At 39.6% G+C, this 21,010-nt stretch overlaps 1 non-coding gene across 1 annotated transcript; it reads left to right on the top strand.

Annotated features, from left to right (window-relative positions):
- Positions 1 to 6,916: 6,916 nt before the first annotated feature.
- TRNAP-CGG lies at positions 6,917 to 6,988 on the top strand. The gene has a single exon. It is a non-coding gene; the product is annotated as a tRNA-Pro (tRNA).
- Positions 6,989 to 21,010: the final 14,022 nt, after the last annotated feature.

Genomic DNA, 21,010 nt, shown 5'->3' with positions numbered 1-21,010 from the left:
TTTTTTTCATTGGGTCAATGTAGATAGTGTCTGAAAAACAAAATTGAAGGATAGACCTTTAACCCAATGAATTGGTAAAAACTAGGTGATGATTCATTCAAGCAACAACCATAAGATAAGAGCAGTAACAGCTTCTTTGCTGTCTCAGCTAGGGAAAGTAAATGTAAATCAGACATAGTAGACAATGTAATCTCTGTTTTTTCCTTCTAATTAGATTTTCTCTTATCAAAAAATAAAGCTTCTTTGCACAAATGCCTAATTCTTTAATTTGTATCATATTAAATCAGTGCAATGTTCCAATTTGCTTCTTTATTTTGTTGATTTCCGCACCTAATTCTTTTTTTCATATACCATATATGACCGTTTTCCATGAGACGCAATTTTTCCTTGCAACTTATAGTGAGATGAACTTCTCCAGGTTGTTGTTAAAAAAAAAAAAACTTCTCCAGGTTTCAGTCCCATCAAATCTTGCATTCATACTAGCTTACCTGCACATTTTCAAAGTTGTAGGTCACCATGAGTTTTGCAAGCACTGCAATGCTACGCGGTCACCTCGTCCATTGAAAGCCATTCCTAGATCTTGGCGTTCCAAGAAACCAAAATTTTCCGAGGCGTCTCATTAAAAACCCTGAGAGTAGTAGTTTCCCAGATTTGCAATAGAAGTCTACAAGAGAGTTCCACACAAACATAAATCTAAAGAAATGGGCAGCATCATAACTAGAGTTGCATCGTCTGGATTGAAGCTGTTGTCTCACAGTTGACGGAAAAGCTTCAGAGCATTGTTGCCCCTGATCATGGAATTCAAACTGACAACACTCCCCTCTATGAAAAGATGTGAACACCATATGTAGATATCCTCTCTTACAGATTCCATGAATCATCATATTCCAAGGTCGGATCCACTTCTGACAATCCCAATCTAGATCGCTTGAGACATTGCAAGATTGGTCGATCTAACCAACTATCCAACCAGACTATGTCAAAAAATCCCGACATTATTTCTACCCTTACTCTCAAGTTAACTTCTTATATCACCAATCAGATAAGTATAGAAACAGGACTGCAAATGCATAGAGTGTTGGAGAATCCTACCCTATCTCCATAATTGTTTTGATGATAACAAACATATCAGACAAGGTCTAGTGTATTGTTTATATGTCAACAGGGCTAATAAAGTCAAAGCAATAGAAGACATATAGTACGAAGTAAAGATGTTCAGACAAAGCCTTGAAGATCAAGATCTCGAAGGAATGTGAAGATCTTACAGAAAAGAAAATCTTTTGAAAATTGAAGAACATCACATGAAGAAGTCGAATCAAGACTCAAGATGCTCGTGTGTACATACTTAGACACACAACACTGCATGCTTGTAATCGCATTTGCATAAGATAAATGAAAAAGCATATGCATCATTTAGAGACCTTAAGAGGTTAAACTTGAACTCTCCTTGACCCTTAAACATGTTGGAGTCAATTGGAAAAAACCCCGGACCAATCCCCACAGGCATACTATCTGAATCAAGCCAAGACTGGGATCCGGTCTATGATCCGATCGACCGGATCACAGTGTATGTATCGATCAGATCTGGTAGTAGCCTCATTGGTACGTTCCCAAGTTTGATCCGGTCGACCGGATCAAGTGGGACGATGATCCGGTCGACCGAACATCGACCGGATGGCCCTACTGCCCTCCAACGGTTAGTTTTTAACGATAAGTTTTTCCAACGGCTAGGATCCGATCGACCGGATCAATCTTCAGGTCGACCGGATTGGAGAAAAATATATCTATTAGAACACATTTTGCACATGTTCTAAAGGTCATCATTAATGAGCCTATAAATAGAGAACATGCCAGTCCTTTTCACCTATCCACTACAGTCTAAAATTCCACTTTTGTAAAAGGTGAAAAGTCAATTTAAGCTCTCATTTATTGAAGTCTTATTGTCCTCATCAAATCTATTTCAAGGTTGACTTCAAAGCTTTAAAGATCTTCATATGCTTGCACTTTAAAGAATAGTCTTGAAGAAGGTCATCATTACAAGCATTCATTCTTGCATCATTTTGACACTTGCAAGGAGTACACATCACACTCTTTGCCTAGGTAATCCTTACCTTACCCTCTTTTGTATTAGTTTATGCTTTTGAGTTTATAAAGCATTGTTGCATTAACCTAGACTGTACTTAGGTTTTGCAATGATCTTCTTATCCTTAAAAGATTGGGATCCTCTTATCTCGTGGAAAAAAATTGTAAAAGTGTTCTTTCCACCTACTGTACTGAAAGGAAGTAACTAGTGAAATTCTCTCAAGGTTGAGAGGAGTGAACGTAGGCTAGTTTAGCCGAACCACTATAAATTTTGTGTCATCTATTTGCGTAATTTCTCTCTCTATCTTGTTTTAATTTAAAGAAAATTTTTAAAAGGACAACATTTCACTAGTGGTAACTTATTCACCCCCTCTAGGTTACCCCACATAGAGTATAGCTAGCAGTTTACTATTCAAATTCCCATAACCTATCATGATCATCAAACAAGGAGATCCTACGATTCCTCCTCCAATATTTCTACAACCAATTCCAGGTTCCTCCTTCAACATTGCTACCACAAAAAACCATGGCCATGGGTCTCGTCATCTAACCCCCTTCTATAACCTAATGTTTTTTTATTTTATTTTATGAATTCTATAACCCAATCTTGATATGCATCATTCCATGTTCATCTTACAATGCTTCAAGAAGATGCCTTACAATAGTACTTCTCTAAACCCCCATAGATCTCAATTGTAGTTCTTTAAAATTGTGTTTTTCAACCATCTTTGTACAAGGATTTGGAAAAGCAAACATCATAAAAAGAAGGCAAGTCCCCAACAGCACTCCGAACCACCCAACCACAGTACCCCCCCCCCCCCCAAAAAAAAAAATCTTTTTTTCTGCTCTTCTACAGAATCTATACACACGAACTATATGCAAGCACAAAAAATCAACCTCAAGGTCCCAATCGTATTAGACATTATCAATCCCTAATCACAATTTCAACATTTTCATATACAAAATAAGTGGGTAGGGTTCAACAAAAAGGGGGAAGCAAAAGGAAAAAACAAAAAATAGGGCCGGGGGAGGGGAATATACATCTTACACCCTCAAGGGTGGTCAGTAGTGGATACAAGTGTTCTGGAACAGAATGTACCCAGCACACTCTTTGGTTAAGAAGATGGTTATAAATTTCCACCCTATGTTACATTGTTTTTTTTTTTTTGGGGGGGATGAATTTAAACCTCCAAATCCCATCATAGCTGCACCATCAGGGTCTCCTTCCTTGGTGTCTTCCTCTGCTGCCTTCTCTTTCTGATCAAAGAAGAAACTTAGTGATTAAATAACATCACAGGGAAAAGAAAAGAAAAGAAAAAAACACACACACACACGCATGTCACGAAAAAGGGGGAGTCGGAGAGCAGAGGAAAGAAGAATTATTAGAAAAATAGAATTGAAATATAATACATAAACTAACAATCAGTAAAAGAGTGTAGTTGTCTGATCATATTAGCAGGCACTACAGGTACGACCCGAATACAGGTGGCTAATGCATCCTTCTCATACTAAAACAACAAACTTTGGCAAAATTGGCACCAAAAGATCTTGTGCAACCATGTGCTGTAAGCAACAGGGTATGGCAATAAGCTGACCAAGCACAGCCAATCTCCCTCTCTCAAATTCTTGGGCCAAGAGGAATTGAAATCCAGAACCAAGTTCTTACAAGGTTTACAACCAAAAAACAAATTCAAGTCAGAATAAGTGGAGATTTATTTCTTTTCGGATCCTACCCTGTTCAGTAAAGCTACCTGCAACTTTCCACTTCTTGAGAAGTTCAAATAGATTTTGGACCTCACCATCAAAAGCTTTGGAATATGATATATGTGATATTGTAATCCTTATTGAGATGTACTTGTGAGGCATGACAAAATTAAAAGCCCTAGGTACATGAACAGCATGAACAGACATCAATCATTTTTTCGCCACAATCTTTTAATTGTTCTATATTTACACTTCAAATGTTTTTCTCTGCCAAACTCCAAACTCAACTCAAGACAACAGAGAGGATGTCTTCTCCACCAGTGTGAGACACATGTGGCACACCTGAATGGGGAATAACCATCACCATTATAATACGTATAACAGCAAATGATCCAGAGGGAGCCCATTGATTGGTTACAAAGACCTAATTCAGCTAAAATTTGCTCAAAAAGATCTCTTTAATGTTGCCAATCAATCTGAGACCTAGTTCATCAATTCCCACATGCCATTTCTATGGCAGAGGTGAGAAAGAATAGCTTTTTGGTGCTTCACTTCTGTCTAGACTAAGATGATCTCCACACCTGTGTAATTTCTATATGCTCTCAGCAAAACGTAGTTCAGATATAGTGTATTTACCTGTTGAAGAGATGATCGTTCTATTCGTATCAACATACCCAAAGCTCTTTGATCTAAAAAAAAGTACCGTGAAGAGAACAACCATGTGACCACACATGGATATCTATGCCAGGGAAAGAACTCACATTTCTTCCATTATTGTGGACCAAGTAGTTTGCAGAATCCTTAACAACACATTCACAAACTGCACAATAGTATCCAGCCTGCAAAGCAAGTTGAGTTAAGCACTAATTGATGAAAGGATTTAGCTGAAAACACTGAAAAATGATTAAATATTCTTCTTTTTTACAAAATGTAAGGATAGGTATGCATACATAGACAGACAAATCATATATATATATATATATATATCTTCTTCAGCCCCCCCACCCCCCACAGAATACATTTCATACATGAAAACCTCTTAACCATTGACTAATCACATCCCTATCCGTGTTCAAGTAAACTTCTTAACTCCCTCTCCCCCCCCCCCCCCCCCAAAAAAAAAACATGCCACATGCATTTGCACACGCATGTTTTGTAAAAGAAAAAGATATAACAGGAAGACATCTATGTCCCATAAACTAAATGATGTCAGACTTAAAAAAAAAGGTGGGGTTCAAAAGCACAACCGAGAACAAACATATATCTGTTATCAGTGTATCATGAGATCAACAAGAATGCAGAACCAAAATTCTATTGCATAACAAACAAAGTTGAGAAAGTACCTGCTGACTTAGAGGCGCTAAAGGAGTAACAACCTGCAACAAAACTTATCACAAGTCATGAGCTAGAAACAACAACTTCAAATACCACTAAATCCATCTAAATTCATTAAAATTCTGTTTTGTGTCGGGTAGAAAAAAAAATGCATGCTCCAACTGCAAGGAGATTGATCTAAAAATATAAATAGATATAATGGATCAACTAGTCCAATCACCAATGAACTCACAAAGATTAGCAGAAGATGCATCCTTCAAGATGATTAACCATGCCCATTATATGTTTAATTAATAAAGAATTTCCAACAAATATGATGAAGGATGCATCCTACAAAACAATAAACCTGAAAAAGGAATTAATTATAAAATTGAAACATCAGATAACTCATAAAAGCCTGAAATTTCAAGTATTTGTGTCAGAGACATTTCCATCCCCCTCTACCCCCCCACCCCTGAATAGAAAAAGGAACACATATTATAAACAAGAAAAATAAGTGAATTAATTCACTTATATTTGGATTTATATCTCCACTCCTCCTACTGAATCATAATGCAGATTTAAAAAAAAACAATAGTTAGTCAAAAGGAATATTCAAGATTACTTAAGAACTGTTATTGGTGAAGCCTAATCTCAGTCCAGAAAGTGCTGTGGTGATTTTTTGGCAGGCCGTTTCGCCTTCGAAACGTGCTAGCATGGCCAAAAAGTGCATATGTCAGCACTGTCGGTGCTTTAACCTGTAGAGCTCGTCAAGATCTTCGATTTGATATGTATTTCGCCCTATATTGGTTCAGGTCCGAACCAGACCGGGTGAGTCTCTAGGGGCAGTTTTATACTTTCTGGGTTAGGGTTTTCTTATATATTGTTAGGGGCATGAGAGAGTGAGGGTTTGTATTTGCTTCATAGAAATAGTGGATTCGTTCTATCGCTCGGACGTGGATGTAGCCTTCCTTCTTGGGGGTTAACCACGCAAATCTTGTCTTGTCTAGTGTGTGTGATTTCTCTTCCTTTTTTCGTTTTCTTTTGCAAAATCATCATTCTGCTGCATTGTTTTTCTAACAAGAACTACCCAACTTAATCATTCCCTCTTCTAAATATTTTTTTCTCGGTTAAATTATTGTCAACCCCGACGGCCTACAGATACACAACAGGGTAACAATTCCGCATCAACCATGTCAATCATCCTAAACTGACATATAAGAAGAGGAATATTCATATTACTTGAACTGTGTCAGAAAAAAAGGAGCTCACATTATTGCCAGGGTGAGCCCAATTACTCCTTAACTTGAAAGCTGCAGATTATAATGTTCTAATGCTACTGTCAAAATATCAACACAATAAGTACTGGAAGCATGCTAACAGAGACTTAAATTATTAGATAAAAAGCATCAGAGCAACACAATTCCGACTCAAACCCTAGCACCAACACGATTTCAATGAATGCAAACTCTATTCCTGTACATAAGGCTTGATTCACTACTTTGCAAAGATTACACAATCCAATAAGAGGAAACATCAGGAAGAATAAAAGTGATAAATAAAGTACAAAATTAATATCAACAATAAGGAATGAAAAGTACTGACAGCTTATGATGTCAAAAAAGAACGAACCCTAATTCTGGATTTTGCATTCTGCAGTGTTTGAACGGAAAAATGTTCAATGTATTTGAGTAGCAATTACAGAACCAAATTCGTGAAGATGAACCAAAAGAAAAACGGTTGACCTATTTGCGGCAGTGGGGAGACCTCTGTTTTAGGTTTTTAAATGTAATTAAAGAAATCATCAACGTCTTCTGGGCGTTTGGTCTAGTGGTATGATTCTCGCTTCGGGTGCGAGAGGTCGCGAGTTCGATTCCCGCAACGCCCCTTTTATCTTTTTCCAGAGTCCATGTACTGGGCATACTACCTCTTCCTCACCTCCTTGATTTGAGATCAAGGAACCAGGGGGGTTTTTTTTTTTTTTTGAAACCAGGGTTTGCATCTCTCTCTCTCGCAGAACTTGGTGGATTAATAAGAAGGCATTTCGCTGATTCCAGACCTCTAAAGCAATCAAAGCTTCTGGCGTTGTTGCAAACTTGCAATTCACATTGGTATCGGTATTGGGGATTGAAGTCTTCATGGGCAATTCATCCTCCTTGAGGAACTTGAAGTCTTCATGGGTACTTCATCCTCCTTGAGGAACTTTGTCTTAGTTTCAGGGACAGAGGCACACAAAGGTGTGTATAGTTAACTCACCACACCCAGCTTGGGTTTGGAGCTGGGTGTGGTGAGTGTGCGAGTGGGCAACCTCTCAGGAACTAGGTCACATAAGGGTGTCAATCTGGAACCGTAACCGTATATCGAAACCGAAATCGCCCGTGTAAAATCGTATCAAACCGCACTGTTGCAAAAATGGTACGGTACGGTATGGTCAAACGGTATTGACCATGGTACGGTACGGTAATGGTTTTTACGGTCATACTGTCGGTATGTACCAAAACCGTACCGTTTTACCGTAACCGTACCGTTTTGGGGTGTAAACATGTAAAAATGAAACCGTACCATTTTCGTACCGTATGCATACCATTTTCGTACCGTATATATACTGTTTTCATATACATATCGTTTAAAAATCAAATTTATACCATTTTTTGTACCGTACATATACCATTTTCATACCATACCGTATATATATCATTTTCATACCGTACCGTAGCGGTACGGTTGCGATATTGAAAATAGGGTTCTTAAACGGTACGGTATCGGTATCGGTATTGGGTACCTATTTTTGGTACCGTACCGTATTACCGAAACCGTACCGTTTGACAAGCCTAGGTGCACAGGAGAGGAGAGCTTACTAGATGTTCATTAGTGCCACCAGCAAAATTCAGATTATGATAGTAGAGTTACTGCAGTATTTCCAAGATTAGTAATCGTCGTTGATTTACATTGTAGTCCTTGGCAGTGTTTTTGCGTTTGATAGATATGTCAGTCTTAACATAAGCAAGTTCTTGTCAATCAGAGGACAAAGCAGTCAGTGAGATGTCAGTGTTGATGTCAAAGGTTTGCAACTGATGAGTGTAGGAGCCAGCAATCTGTTTATGTGCATCAGTAAGGTTCAAAGGTTCAATTAGTGACATTCTTAGTTGTAGTTGTCAAAGGAGTGCGGTTCTTCAATGAGTATGGTGACTGTCTGACTTGGGCAGAATTGGGTGTTTCAACATTAGAGATAGGAGTGACATGTTGTTTTGACTGAATGTAAAAGCTTATGATGGACGATGGGTGATTGTATTGCAGTTGAGACTGTAGTTGGTTTGAGTTAAGAAATCGATTTATTTAACTCTTAGGATAGAGAAGATACGTATGGGCAATCCTATGCAGTTTAACAATTCACACCTATAGAATAACAAGATGCGGTGGGTATTCCTATAAATTCTTGTATCCCACATTTGGAGAGATAGTTGGTCAAAGGAAGCAAATGGATTTATAAGATTATATCCTTGTTGTTGATTTTAGATAGGACTCATGTAGAGCCATGTGCAGTTCTTTTGCACTTGATGAATCCAAAATCACTCTGACCAATCAGGGACTGCCACATGTCCTAACCCAAGAAAGAGGACCAGCTCAGGACCAGAACCAAGCAGGCAAACCCAGGAGATAGTCATCCCAAGTCGGACCCGGGCGCGAACCAAGCATGGATGAAGACCTCGAGCACGTCATCCCCGGGCACAGTCTCCCTCGAACACGGCAGCAACCATCGTCATCAACAAGACGCAGCCCACATCACCAAGGACTCTAGGCCACCGCCTATCAAGTCACGTAGTCTGAAAGGACTCATGTACCAGGAACCTCATCTACCACGTAGATAGGTCAATCCACCAAGGATACCAAGTCTATCATGACACTACGTCTCTCAGGAAGACGATTGCCAAGTCTATCGTGACACCACGTTTCGTGGGAAGACAACCAGTCAAGGACGAACCCTGCTACTCAGGGACTCTATCATCTATGACGGACACTCTACACCAACTGGGACTCTCCACTCCGCCATGCTCTACTATAAAAGGCAAGGTACTCAACCCCATCAGGGGGCATCTTAACTCATCTTGAATACTACTATTCATCTATTTGCTCAGAGAGATCTAACTTAGGCATCGGAGAGTCTTAGGCTGGAACCACACCGGTTCTCCTTTGTCACCCAAGGTCTTTTGCAGGTTACAGCACTCGAAGGACCGCTGAGCAATTTCTTGACGCAACAGTACTGATGCAAAAGAGGGTGTTCTCCCAAGTACAGGGAAGAGAGACACCAGTTGAGCACAGAGATCTCCCAAGCAAGGGGAGAGTTCTCAAGGAGTTGTGCTTACGTACAAAGAGCAGAGATTGGACTCAAGGGGAGTCCAAGGAGGACAGAATCTCTCTGAAGGGGTAGGGAGCAATCTACTTCAACCCTTTGCAATTATTATCAAGGGGAGAGAGAGAGAGAGAGAGAGACTCATAGGCATGGTTGACTTTTGATGATATTTTGCTCATGATGTGTTGATAACAATTCCAAAGGGGGAGATGGTTGTAAACACGGTGCATTGGTACATATGTGTTGTTGTCATTGTTGTCACGACAGTTATAGTGATCAGAATAGTACAGATAGCATTCTGAATGAGTTGGCAGACTTCTAGCAGTATAGGCAGTGACTAGATAGTGTTCCTAGCCTCCCCAACAATATTAGAATGTTCACAGCGGCAGTGACAGTATCAGTGTATCACATGGGTTTGGCCATGTACACAGAGGTCCCACAGTATTTGGGAGCCTTTTAGAGGCAATTCTATCATTTACAGTATGACAAGTCATGTATAATGTATAGACTGATGCGGCAGTTCACAAGCTTCAGAGATGAATGTGCATGTGTTCGTATGTTTTCTATGTTCAACAGTTTTGGCTGTGTTCTGGGGCATTTTGGTCCATCTATTGCACTCAGGGGTAGTCTCATAATTTGACATAGCTAATAGCCCAGTGACAATGGTTTAGTGGCAGAATCATTTGAGCCTTCTTTCAACATTGGAGGAGAGAGAATGTTGGTGGAGCCTACATGTTAGGGGGTGTGGCATCAAAGTGCGTATTGGCATACCATATGGCACACAAGGCCACACTTGGCCAGGGTTAATCGGCCTAGTTTCAAGCCAAGGGTCATTGGGCACAAGCCAGCAAGGCCAAAAGGTCCGTTGGGCGTAGGCCAGTAGGCACCAAGGCGCAAGGCCATGCGTGATAGGCGGCATGTCCGTAAAGGCCCCCGCATGTATGGGTGCCTGTTGGACTAGGCCATCACATGTCATCCCATTTTTATGTGGCAAATGCTCAGACTGCTGGAAATACTCCAACATCTTACCTATTTGTCTATGGCCAAATCCTTCGTGTCTGTGAGTGTGTTACCCTACAAGTACAATGGTTTTAAATTGTGATTCGTATAAAGTTTAGTCTATAGGGGCCTAAACAGCTGGGGCGAGAGCTTAAATGCAAATTGTGAAGATTTCTTGGATCCACGGTTTTAATTGAAGTTTGAATTTTAAAGTCAAGTAGATTCCATTCTGTGGAACCTGATTTGCCGACCCAGGATGGCTGGTGCATCATATGTGGCATAACACGAGTCTCGAGTCCCACGTTACACAAAACTTCCATGCTAGGCTCATGGACCCAGCTAGTTACTAAGATTCCAAAAGAAAATCTTTCATTAGCCGTGGTCAGATCAACTAGACTCGAATTCAAACCCATCAACCAAAAAATCCCCCGCTTTTCCTTACAATCATGACGGTCCAGCGCGATTCGTACCGTATGGACAAATGGCAAGGTGATACATCATCTGACGGCCTCTGATGCGGTGAAGGAACGAATGTCAAACTCCTTTTCTATTGTGTTATGCTTGTACAGTGAGAGCCCTTTTAAGATTCCACTATGGCATTTCCTATTGGCCTGTACTTCTCTGATGCGGTGAAGGAACGAATGTCAAACTCCTTTTCTATTGTGTTATGCTTGTACAGTGAGAGCCCTTTTAAGATTCCACTATGGCATCTCCTATTGGCCTGTACTTCTTTGGTCTGACGTTGTCAGACGTTCAGTCTAATGCTGGTCTTATCCGATCTAAATGCTTTGCAAAAGATGCGCCGACCAATGCTCATCTCCTACATGAGCTGTGTTTGGTATGCATTCCAGTGTTGATTGTGTATTGTGGTAAAAATAATACCAAGAATGTGTTTGAAGAATGCATACCAAATACAGCCTTGATGAACAAAAAGCAAGCATTGAGCCCAATAAAAGGTGTAAAATGGTTTGGGTCCGGGTCAACTTTTTAATTGGTTCCCATCTCTTCCCTCATAAATTTTATTTATTTTTTATTCAACCCTTCAACTTGTTATCCCCTCTCTCTCTCTTCCGACTTCAGTCCCACTAATTTTTTATTTAAAATCCCATTTCCTATTTTTTAATTTCACTTCGACATAATGGTTTTAAGTATCGGTAATACCATTTCTGCATGGTCACGGCCTATACGAATCCAAAAAAATCCCAATGGGTGCTACAACAAATAGGATAGCAACATATTGCTGATGAAGTGATGGGATCTGACTCCCCTACTTCCGATTACCCGGTACTATCGTGCGCTTTCGCACATAAGCGTGACAGAAAGTACTGCCTTACCCCCACTTGGGCAAGATAATCGAACAAGGGTAACGCGATACATACTACCAAATTAATGAATGAGAGCTAGGTAGTTGATTTTACTACTCTTCTTTAAGGATTCATTGATCAAGATTCATTGTATTGTTTATTAGTCTCAGCTCTCCTTTGATCTGTTTTTTGTTTTTGTCGGTAAACGTGGTGTTTATTGATGAAAGGGGGGAGCTCTCCTTTGATCTGAATCTTCAAAATCCTTAGATCTGAAAGGGAAAGGACAATTAAATTTAAACCAATCATGCAGCAGAACCTGTCAATAATTCTTTTAGTGCCCTAAAAATAAGGATCTCAAATAAGAAAATCAAATGATACACGTATTACCGATAACAGTTCAAAGAGGATTGAAACATTGCCGATCAATCGAGAAGAGAGGCACTCTTGGTGAAATACATCCACCAAAGATTCCATGCACTCGATCGGGTCTGGTTTTGCCGTAGATGACATCTTTTGTAGGAATGGAGGTGACTTTGTGGGTGTTACAGAGACGTTTTCATCTGTTCATCAGCCCAAGTCGCCTCCATTTCTTCCAAAAGACATCCCATCAACACAGAGAGATATGGAGGAGGGAGTCTTTACTCTTTACTCTTTACGTAGAGAAGAGAGGGGTTTCATTCCATTTATAAGAATGGAGATAATTTGTTGAGTCGGGGCAATAAAAATCGCCAACTGATTTAATTGGACAACAAGAATTGCTAGCTGTCTTTTTCTTTTAGCAAAGCTATCAGCCAAAAAACAACAACAAAAAAACAATTACCCAGTTTCTTACATCTTCTCACGTGAAATAGTTCAATTAATATTTTAAGAGAAAAAAAAATTAAAAAATTTTTCATTTGAGGGAGGACATACCGACATAGATTGTAGGAAGCGTTTCCCACATTGGGAGTAAAGGAAATCTTTCATTACCATTTGGGAAAAGGAATGTTATTTGGTCGCGTTGTATTTGGGGTACAAGTTTAGACCTATCGGCCTGAACCAGCCCTAGCCCTCCCTGAGCTAAGGCTTGGGCTGAGATACCTGACCTTGAGGGCGGATCAGGGCTAGAAATTTTTGGCCCTGAGTCAGGGTCAAGTCAGACCAAGATTATGGCCTCGGATTGAGCCCGGTCCGGCCCAGGCCGACTCTGTTTTAAGTTATACGGTAAGATATATAATATAAACTTTAAATGTCATACATATTTTGTTATATAATATATTATATATTGAAGATAATAAGTGATAATATATGTTATTATAATATTATTTTATGTAAAATTGATAATTTTCTCTTTGACTTAGCCCAACTCTGTCCAATCCATGCATCTCACCCATCCCCCACTCCATGATCAAGGCCAATCAAGGTCAGTCCGGCCCGAACCTAAGGCCGGATCAGGGTTGGATTTTCTAGGCCCTGAGTCAGGGTCGGCCCGGATCGGGGCCCAACTAAGGGGTCTCAAGGTTGGCCTTGGGTTTTAAAATGGCCGGCCCAACTCGACCTCATTGCAGCCCTAGCCTGCGTGGCTCCTACACATAGATACAAAAAAGCACGAAAGTATCGTACTACCCCGATGAAAAGGCAAAAATCCCGTCCAAAGCATTGCTTATGTGTGCACTCCCATTGGCCAACCTATACTTCCAAGATCTAGAGGCCCAAGTAGCGATCACTAACCCTCAACATTTTTATGGAATCTGATTAATAGAGTATTACTATATATTATACAAGATGAGGATATGCTATTGTTGGACCAAACCTATTATGGGATTATAGATTTTATTATTAGGGCTCATGTTCTCTGTGCCGCAGTGCAGGCTGCGCCCAGACACATGGGCCTGCCACTCAGGGGGGCAAGATGGTCATTGCACCCGCCCCCATGTGTCTAGGCGCAACCTACGCCCCTGGCATAAAGAACATTCTCCCTTATTATTATTATGTAACTATCGAATGGTCCATGAATGCGCAGTGCACCAGATAGAGCACCCCATATAAGGATCCATGTTAACTTCCCAATCGTAGATTTATTTTTTAGAGTATATATGAACCTTAGGGTTATAACTTATCAAAGATTTTAAACCCATTTTTTTAAGGGTAAATTACACGTCAGTTCCTGGTTTTCAAACGAAACTCAAATCATCCCCTGATTTTTTAAAATACTCGTTCGTCCCCCTCTATAGTAACGGTGTTAGTGTACTGTTAGTTATTGGTGTGAAAGGACCATTTTCCCCTTGTGTTAAAACATTAGAATTAAATTTATAATACTACCCTACCTTTATCTTCAACCTAAAATGATCACCCCTTTCCTGCAACTCCACTGGCAGCACCACCACTGCCGCCGCGGCCTCTGCTTCTCCCTAGCCCTGTGGTCCATTCGTATCACGCCCATGCTATCTAGATCTCTCTCCGTCGTCTTCTTCCAAAATGCAAACTTTTGAAATCAAATGTTTTATTGAATGCGTAATTTGTTCGATTTTATCTATCGATACGATACATTCGACACAAGAACCTCGTAAACGTTAAAGTTTGATGCTTGTTACAGAAGGTCCCGGAAGAGATATATTGAATCTTGGAAGAAAGTGGCGACGAAGAGGATATACAAGGAAGATCATAGGCTCCTCAGTCATTAGAGGAGTTCGTAGCAGAGATGAAGAGCAGCAAATCTGATCGCAATTGCCTTCCCTAGAAGTTCAACAATCTATCTCTCCGACTACTCTGTTTCAGATGATCTTGATGAATCTCGGATACAATCAATTCGCCATGGCGATTCTATCCCTTTCAGACTCCGCATTTCCGATCTGGAACGGTCCTTCAACTCTCTTCGCGCGGACCGATGCTTCCATCCAGAAATTGATGTTGCAAAGGATCAAGTAATGAAGAGTGAGACAACAAACTTTCTGGATAGGGTCAATAAGCTTATCCTCTTAACACAAGTGCCTTCACAAGGAGACGCCCAACAACTGAAACCCTAACTATAGGTCAGGTAAACTTTTAAATCGATGAGGGTTACACATGCAGCACTAACTCAGAAAATGTAGACTATACAAATTTTATTGTATGAACACCAGGTGCTCAAATTTCATCCACTATGTTTACCTAGGGTTCCAGGGAACAGAGAGGGAAATAAGGTGTAATTTACTCAGACGAACAAATCTGATCGCAGTTGCCTTCCCTAGAAGTCCAACAAATCTATCTCTCCGACTACTCTGTTTCCGATGAACAAATCTGATCACAATTGCTCCATTTCTTCTGGTCCGCCATTATCGTCTACCCAAATCCTAGATCTCAAACAATAATCTTCCATTGACAACACCAGGAGAGGAAAATTAATGAAATCAGGGTAAAGAGCAGACTTGAACGAACAAAACAACTGACACATAAAGCCTTTCGAGATCTCAGAAGTTAAAGCTCTTTTCCTTTTTCTTCTCTTCGGTGAACTTCTGTTTGAGATTGAGTTGCAGGTGTGAGGAAGAAGATAAATTTGGGATTTTTAGTTACAAGGGTAAAATCGTAAATCAACATTGACCAAGGGTAGCTTAAAAATTAAATTTATTGGGCAAATTTCACGAACATCCCTCTGAGTAGGCAAAAAGTCACAGACATGTCAAATTTGGGCAAAATATCAACCTTCCCCCGTTAAGCATAGTTAGCACCCAAAATTGAAATGTACATTTTACCCATTTAGTTATTTAAATAAAAAAAATATAAATGACACTGTACCTAACGTTTTGACATTTGAAGAAAGGTATACCTTTCCGCATAGACGGAGAGATGAGAAGAAAGAATACTCTGATCGAAGCTTCAAAACTTCGAACTTCAACGGCGGAGGAGAGCCAGCACTCCGCTTCCGTTCTTGGGTTGCGACTGAATCTACCTCGCAGTTTAACCAAAAATAGTTGAAGACAGCCAGCATCAGGTCTCTCTCTCTCTCTCTCTCTCTCTCATATCTGCTCGACATGGTTACAACCGTTGAATCAAAAGAATACTCTGAGACTGAACTCAAAAATTTGGAAAAGCTTGTAAATCCAATTGAGTTGAAATGATGCTAATTTGGGCCTTTTCTTGGTTAACAAAAAAAGAAATTAAAATAAAAAGAGTTGGTGTTATACTAGGCATATACTGTACGACAAAGCAGATATACAGAAATAGAGAAATACCTGTTATCGCACACCAGTTGCAGAGTGAAACGAACCAGAAAGGAAGAAGCACAGACAATCGAGTTGAGTCGTATCTGAAAGATACTTTCCTTAAGGATTTAGATGCCCCCTCTTCTGCAACGGGGTTGACCTTGCACCTTACCCTCCAAGATAAATACAACTCCTAAACGTATAGGTTGCAGAACCTAATACGAGTACCAAGGATACCAAACGGCTATACAACCCTCTTATTACTTAAAAGAAAATACAGTATTTGTCTCTGGAACGGACTGTTGCAGGGACAATATTGGAGTACCCTTTCATAAAGGGATACATCCGTATGAATACAGGTGATATACGTATAGGGGTGTAACCCTTACATGGGAGGTGTGACCGTATGTATACCTCCACGGGGTGTAACTATTCATATATATGAACGAATAGACAAGTGTGGTTCAACCGTATAGATGAACCACGGGTGAACCAAATCGAGTTTTAAACAAAACATTAAAACTCCTATAAGGTTTTGTCCACACCCACACCCACACCTCGACCTCGACCTCGGCCCGGCCTGGCTCGGCGCGCGCGCGCGTGATTCAAAAGCACCCCAAAGACCCCCCACACACTAGAGAGTAGGGTGTCTTCCTCTCCAAAAGGCACACACCTTAAGGAAACAATCCTATATATATACCCCTCAAGTAACTCTCCCACAACCAATGTGGGACTATTCTTGAGCTCAATTCTAGCCTCTTGCACACAAGAGAGTACAACCAATTTCAAACAAAATAGAGGAGGGAAACAAAAAAGGAGGGAATGAAACAAAACACAATTTTGAAATTTTGACACACACTTGAAAAAGTGCTTTTTGAAACAAGTGCTTTGACCCAAAGTGCTTCTATAAAATAATAATACAACAATTCCCCCACAAGTTTCAAAATAGTGATACATATCGAGTGATAAGTATATTAGACATAGTAGGACACATCCTTGCAGGTGTCTTGAGGACTTGAACCTACACTAGGTCGATGAACTACGCCCACAGTGCAGGTGAAGTTAGACTTCTTGAACCTTTCCTCATCGATAGCCGACTAGTTCACCACCACATCCTACTAGTCGACCGTTTGTGATATCCCTTTTATAAAGATGGACATTTTTTAACTGGCCTTGTCCCCTATCCTGGTCTCATAGATGTTTAGAGAATTCGCCTATAAAATTCTCATCGATAGGCGGCCTCATCCTACATCTATTTAGGTCAGTCCATAGTGTGCACCACAGTTAACACACCTCCACTTTACATGAGATCCGACTAGATTAAGAGTCTATAAGACTCATCCTCCTTCCTTTGTGGTGGTACTACTTTTCCTATCTACCTAGAATGAGCAAAAAATGTAGTAGTACTAGACAGGTCATCCAGTGACTTCGTTTGTACCCTTTGAACCTAATTCAGGAATTTACCTCTTCACATAGGTTGGGTGTCCATCACATGACCTATGTCACAGGCCTTAAGCTCATTCCCTTAGATGAATCATGAATTATTTTTATAGGCAACGGTTTTGTGAAAACATCAGCTAAGTTGCTTTCAGATTTCACAAAATCAATAGCTATTGTTCCTTCATTAATATACTGCCGTACAAAATTATGTCTTAGACGGATGTGGCGCTTCTTTCCATTGTACATTTTATTCTTAGCTTTAGCTATTGCCGCTTGATTATCACAATGAAGTGATATCGAAGGCAATGATTTTGGCCACAATGGAATATCTGCCATCAAAGTTCTGAGCCACTCTGCTTCAGTTCCCGCCTTTTCCAAAGCTATAAACTCAGCTTCCATGGTGGATCCTGTACCACAGGATTGCTTTACCGATTTCCACGAAATCGCTCCACCTCCTAGTGTGAAAACATATCCACTAGTTGCTAATGTTTTCTTGGTATCTGAAATCCAATTAGCATCACAATAGCCCTCTAACACGGCTGGTTTTCCACTGTAGTGAAGGCCATAGGCTATCGTTCCCTTTAAATATCGCAATAATCTTGTCATAGCATACCAATGCTCTATACTTGGATTATGAGTGTATTGACTCAATTTTCCAACTGCTAAAGCGATATCTGGTCTGGTGCAGTTCATTAGATATGTAACTGAACCAATGATTTGTGAGTATTTCTTTTGGGAGACAGGTTCCCCCAAATTCTTTTGTAAAAAACAATTAATGTCCAAAGGTGTTTTAACCGATGATAAATCATTATAACCATACTTCTTTAGTATGGTTTCAACATAATGGGATTGAGATAATATAATCTCTTTTTCTTTTCTGATGATCTTAATTCCAAGAATTACATCAACCTCCCCCATGTCCTTTGTATCAAACTTAGACATTAAGAAACCTTTAGTTTGCTTTACAATGTCTAAACTCGTTCCCATTATCAACATGTCATCTACATAAAGTATGATGAACACACCTTTGCCTTTATTGAACTTACTATACAAGCACCTATCAGCATCATTTATGAGAAAACTGATGAGCACATTTATGTGTGAAATCTTAGGGCATAAAGCATACATTTTACCATATTGGACAGAGTTACTCGGTGCTTTCTTGTGCTTTTTAGGTTTTAGGTGAATTCTTGTGAAAATGGAGGAGATGATGCTAAGGAAATGTTTTTAAGCTGTTTAGAGGTGTTAATGGCTTGGATGCGTAGCCCATCGAGTCAGCTTCGCAACGGTTCAAACAGCACATGATTCCGAGTTAAAACGAAGAAGTTACGGCCGTTTCCGTAACGAAGCACGAAAATGGTCTATAGGGGTTTATTTGTAATTATTGACAGTCGGCTGGGGACAAAGTGAAGCGAAAGTTCAGATTACAGGGGCCTTAACAGAATTATTAGAAGTTACATTTCTTGTACCCGAAAGATTCCATTTGGAGGGCTCTGGACAGTCCAACTTCAACTTGAGATATCTTGGGCTCCCGAACTCCAAATTGGACGAAATTTGGGTCTATTTTGGGTGATTTTTCGCAAGGAACACAATGGTGAGGCCTATATAAGCACCCCATGCTCCACGTTTTCTGAAGGACAGAATGGTTATTTTATTTATTCTTGAAGGAATCCTAGTCATCACCCTTACTCTCTCTCTCCTCCAACTTCTCAAGGGCACTTCTGGAATTCTACTTGGGATAGATTTATTTTGAAAGATATTCTCTCACCTATGGAAAGTTGAAAAATCAAAGATGCTTTGATTTTATTGCTTGGAAAAGATATCTACAAAGAAAAGGAAGCACTTGTTAGAATTGGAAGTTTACTTTTCTAGAAATAGAAAGTCTATGTAAACAATCTTCTCTTCTTCTTCTTTCTATTTTTTTTCTTTTTTCTTAGGATTCAAGGCATTGTAAAAGAGGAAGGAGAAGAGAATATTCTCTTTTCTTAGGGAATATTTCTCCTACACTTCCCTCTTCTCTCTTCTCCTCTTTTCCCCTTATAAATACCCCTTGCCCTCTAGGTTATAAGAAGTTAGTAGTTTTAGTTTAGTTTTTAGTTAGTTTCTAGTTCAATTTTAATTCAGTTTTTTAGTGTAATTTTTATTTCATTCACTTAGTGAAATTTTCTCTTCTTTTCCTATTTTTGGTTTAAGTTCTTAGTTTTGATTTCAAGTTCTTAGTTTTGATTTCATAAGTCTAGTTTAATGGTTGTAATAGTTTTAGTTTAAAGCTTCCTAGTCTAAGTTCCTATGTTGATGACAAGACATGGAGATTTAGAAGAGGGAGCCATGGTGAGTTTATTCAAGTATTCAAGCACATCAAGGTATCTCATTCTCTAAACCCTTAATCTCATTCTCCCTTTCCTCTATCTCTCTCTATCTTCTTCTTCTTCTCCATCTATTTCTTTTATTTTTTTTATATGGTTGTGGTATGTGGATGCACTTTTATTCCCTTATTTCTTTTTATGTGATTATGAAGTGTGGCTGCGTTTTTATTATTCCTTTCAATTCGCTTTAGTTTGATAGGTTAGATGCTCATGCGTATAGGTTAGATGCTCATGCGTTAGGACGCCAATTTAATCCCTTAATTTTGTTAGATGCTTATGAGTTAGGATGCATTAATTTTCATTAGTTTAATTAGTTTAATTTAACATTTTAATTTGGTCCACTTTGCATTACTTTTAAGTTAATTAAATAGAGTGGCGTATATCTCCTCGTGTTCGACCCGTAGCTACGATTGACCCGTACGCTTGCGGTATTATTTTAACTCAAACAAGTTTTTGGCGCCGTTGCCGGGGAGATTATTGACCACTTTATTTTTTTGATTTTTAAGTAATTCGAAGTGCTTTAGTTTCTTCTCTTTCTCCTCTTTCTTTTTAAAAAAAAACAAAAAAAAAAAAAAATTTGAAAACCTCCTCTTGTTTCTTTTCTGTTTCAATAGTGTGCGCCCAATCTAAAGTCCTTCATATGCCCAAACCCAGCCAATCTTGGTGCCCCTTGATTCGTTGGGTGGTTTGGATTGGCATGTGACTTATCTTTGGAGGTGACCACTCTTGATAACAGGAAAGCGACATAGTGAGAGCGTTGGAAACATAAACGTATAGTAGTCCTCCACCCTACATCAGAATCCATTTGGAGTCGCCCGTAGGTGGCTCGTGAAGACTATACGGGTTCCCTTGCTGTCAACCTATATGGCAACCTTACAGCTTTGGAACCATTGTTTCGATTTCTGAGGGATAGATGCATTATCTACCTTAGGCTCCCTCTTATTTTTAGTATTTTCTTTTTCTAGTCTTTTATTTTTCTTTAAATTTTTTTTTATGGGAGACCTCAATTTGGGATAGGTGGTTAATTTAGAATAATGGGAGATACACTTCCAAATAAGACTTTGGGGGAAAGATGGACCTATGCTAAGGCAACCATGATTTTGGAGGAAATGTTTAAACAGGTTAGGGAAGCCAAAAGTAGTGAGAGAGAGAACAATTTTGCACCACCCCAGTACAATTTTGCTCCCCAACCCAACTATGGGCTTTCGAAAAATTTTGATTGGTCACTTCCCCAGACAATCCATGTTATGGAAGGATGCCCTAATCTTTATGGGGGTAACTATGGTGATG

The sequence above is a fragment of the Telopea speciosissima genome, chromosome 7 (genome assembly GCF_018873765.1).
Source record: "Telopea speciosissima isolate NSW1024214 ecotype Mountain lineage chromosome 7, Tspe_v1, whole genome shotgun sequence".
NCBI classification, from domain to species: domain Eukaryota; kingdom Viridiplantae; phylum Streptophyta; class Magnoliopsida; order Proteales; family Proteaceae; genus Telopea; species Telopea speciosissima.
This window is presented reverse-complemented; position numbering and strand designations above follow the sequence as displayed.